Source organism: Phodopus roborovskii, unplaced genomic scaffold, assembly GCF_943737965.1.
Source record: "Phodopus roborovskii unplaced genomic scaffold, PHOROB, whole genome shotgun sequence".
Classification (NCBI taxonomy): Eukaryota; Metazoa; Chordata; class Mammalia; order Rodentia; family Cricetidae; genus Phodopus; species Phodopus roborovskii.
This window is the reverse complement of record NW_026126558.1, coordinates 29,723,325-29,727,005: the sequence shown is the minus strand read 5'-3', so window position 1 is coordinate 29,727,005 and position 3,681 is coordinate 29,723,325. Positions and strand designations below refer to the sequence as shown.

General features: G+C 45.1%; 1 pseudogene; it reads left to right on the top strand.

Moving 5' to 3' along the window:
- The first annotated feature begins 1,662 nt into the window (after positions 1-1,662).
- Positions 1,663-3,030, top strand: LOC127234453 (Golgi reassembly-stacking protein 1-like; annotated as a pseudogene).
- The last annotated feature ends 651 nt before the right edge of the window (positions 3,031-3,681 follow it).

The window sequence follows — 3,681 nt, the reverse complement described above, 5'->3', positions numbered from 1 at the left end:
AACAAGTATAGAGAGAAACAGCATTCAATTCAGATTAGATGACTCCTAAAGACTGAATGATTTAATTCTTTAATCACTACTCCATTGCTTCTATTTATATATAGTCTGAATATGAGTTCTCCCCACTTGAAATTAAATATACTCTTTCTTCTAATGTTGAGATCCATACTGTCCCTGATAGTAATTTCATGATTAGTAAATTTAGGTAACAAGCCAGTTACTATTTTTAAGCACAATTTGGCATGCAGAGAACATACAATAAATGAAAATTAGAAGTGTTTTTGTAGATAACATTATATTAACATACCATATCATATAAGAGGACATTGTCACAACTTCATAGAAAGATAACTCTTCTCTCATCCTTACATAGAAAGAAAAAAAGATAGGGATGACAGGCAATGGTGATGTGTTTACCAAACATTTAGCTACTTAGAACCCTTATATTCTGGTAATTTCAGAATCTCTGATCAAGTTTTTAAAATCATAAGGAATTACAGGGTTCTAATTATTCCTGCTTAAAAGTGTTTTCAATGGATTTTAACATAAATGCCAAGCTTTATAGTGACAAGCCACAGTGTAAGGGAAAGACAAACTTCTATTCATGGTTCTTTTGATTACTCATCATTAATCAATGTTCATTAGCCAACATCTCAAAGTGTAATGAAAGGCAATGAAATTTTGTCATGGAAATGTATTGGGTACTGTATTCTTCTTAACCAGACACATGTTACTAAATTCTTACCCTCTTTTTTTTTCACTTTTCCTGGTGCCTCTTTCACATGTCATTAGTTAGACCTGCTGCTCACCCCTTTGCATTTCCATGCAATAATTTGTCATGGCTTGGGAGGGCAATAATCTTGTTGTTCATGGGGAAGAATGGGTGAATATTTTAAGTACTAGGGTGTAGAAATGATCAAATATTATCTGTAGCCTCTGGCTGATAACAAATTTAATGGATATAAGAAACTGATGATGAACAGCAAAATTATAAGATATACAGAGAATCAACAGACAAGCATAATCAAATTCAGAGAAATGTTGCCAATAATAGGATAAAACTGAAGAGTACTGTTGGTGCTAATGTTTTCACATCTCTTGTGATTGTCTTTTGAACTCTCGGAAGCATTTGAGGTCACTTTCTGAGCTCAGTGGGAGATAACTGTGTCCTCTAGAATACTGAATAGCACTTTTATCTGAGAAAATATACTACCTTTTGGTGACATGGGTAGCTAATTCTGATGGTTCTTTCTGTTCCTGTTTGGTGTTCTATTGCTGTGGTAAATACTGACCAAAACTCAAAGTTGGGAAAGGTTTATTTCATTTTAAAATTTCAGGTCATAATCCATCACTGAGTGACATCAGGGCATGAATAGAAACCTGGAGTATGGTATCTCACATGTCTAAAGATGGAAACACAGTGAACTGAACCCAAATATTTACTTTTTAATTAAGTAAATGAATGTCCCACAGACATACCAACAGGACAGTCTAATAGAGGTAACTCCTCCTTCTACCAAGGTAATTCTAGTCTATATTAGGTTGACAAAACAAAAAAATTTCACCAGGACAACTGCATAACTAATATCTGTTTGATGAGTGTTATGCTGGGATTCCAATGTCAATTACAATGACTTCTTTCTAAAATGCAGATGCATGTAAATGTACAGAAATTTCAGTTCAACCAGCTTGAGGAGGCTCAGCGTGCCCAGGACCCCGGACCCTGTCTATGGGGTGCAGTGCAAGGGGCTGGAGGGGCTCGAGGGCTTCGGCAAGCCTACAGGGGGAGTGGTGCAGGAGAACACACTGGCCCTGTAGGCAGGCCTGGAACCCTACTTCGACGTCATCAACACCATCCTGTACTCGAGGCTGAACAAGGAGAATGACATGCTGAAGGCTCTGCTGAAGGCCAATGTGGAGAAGCCGGTGAAGCTGGATGTGTTCCGCATGAAGACCATGAAGGTGCGAGAGGTGGAGGTGGTGCCCAGCAACATGTGGGCCGGTCAGGGCCTGCTGGGAGCCAGCGTGCACTTCTGAAGCTTCCACAGGGCCAGTGAGCACGGGTGGCATGTGCTGGACATGGAGCCCTCCTCACCTGCTGCTTTGGCTTGCCCCTACACGAACTATGTAGTTGGCTCTGGACAGATTGTCCAGGAGACTGAAGACTTCTGTACAATCCTTCAGTCCCATGAAGGGAAGCCCTTGAAGCTGATGGTGTATAATTCTGAGTCTGACACCTACCTGGAGGTGACTGTGACTCCCAACACAGCCTGGAGTGGAGAGAGCAGTCTGGGTTGTGGTATTGGTTATGGGTATATACAGCGGATCCCAACACAGCCATCCAGCCACTACAAGAAGCCAACTGGGGCCTCACCATCTGACACTCCTCCAGCTAATACTCCACAACTTAATGCCTTGCCTCATGGTGCCCCACCCCCTTGGCCTGTCCTTCAGGACTCTACTGAACCACAGTTGGGTTCCAGACACAGTGACTACATGGAGGCCCTACCACAGGTCCCTGGAGGCTTCGTGGAGGCACAGCTCCTTGGTTCTGGGAACCCTAGCCATGGTGCTGTTGACTGTGGGGGATGTGCATGTTCTATGGAGATCCCTCTTCATTGTCCATCCCTAGTACAGTGGGTCATGGACCCAGGCTTCCTGGATGTGTCAGGTATGTCTCTCCTACACAGCAGCAATACCAGTGTCTGCCCCAGCCTGTCACCCTCCATAGTGCTGATCTCCACAGCCCTTTCAGCCTCAGGAGCAGAGAACATTGGTTCCAGCAGCAGTTTTCATGAGCAGGGTGGTGAAGCCACGTGGTCAAGATCAGAGTTTGAGATCTCCTTCCCAGACAGTTCGGGTGCCCAGGACCAGGTGGACCACCTGTCCCAGCTGACCCTCCTTGACAGCCTTACCTCCACATCCAGTAGAGGGACTGTCTGCAGAGCTGCTGGAAGCCCAGATTGAGGAGCCAGCAGACACAGAGACCGAGAGACACAGGTCACCCCAGAGCCACAGCCTAGGTTGTGAAAAGGCTCCGGGGGACCTTGGTGTTGCTTATCTTGTGTCTGTGTAGCTCTGTAGGCTGCAGTTCTAGTGAGGCATGGGCTCTGCGGATCTACCCGCTAGCGTCCAGCCTTCACCCTATTACATGGTCCTGGACTGAACGGGCAGGGAAGCTGGGAACAATATTCCAGCTTCTGCTCTGAGACAGAGATGGAATCTAGGCTGCCTCAGTGAAGTATTGAAGCCTAATGGGTAGGCAAGAAGCTGCAGAGCCTGATTACGATTGAGTGTGAAGATGGGGTGAGAGACAAGAGAGGTTACCAGTAGCCCCACCTGTACCGAGGAGGACCCCCAAGTCACATTGTGTTTCCCCATTGAATCCTTATGCTGGAGGAGAGTTGGAAAATTCTAGGCCCTTCAAAGGGGTCCACCTATGGTAGACATACCTGGGGGTTGGGGGCACCACACTTGTTGTAATATCCTGTGACCCCTCTACCAGGCTCCACATATAGACAACAAGGCTTCTAGCCAGGTCTGATGGTGAATAGGTGTAAACTTATTCTCACCATCAAAGTCTTTACCTCTTGGCTCTGGCCCTACCTCAGGAGAGACTGGATGAATATTCGAAAGTAGGTGAAGTTCCCCCTCCTGTCCATCTTTAGTTGAGGGACACTG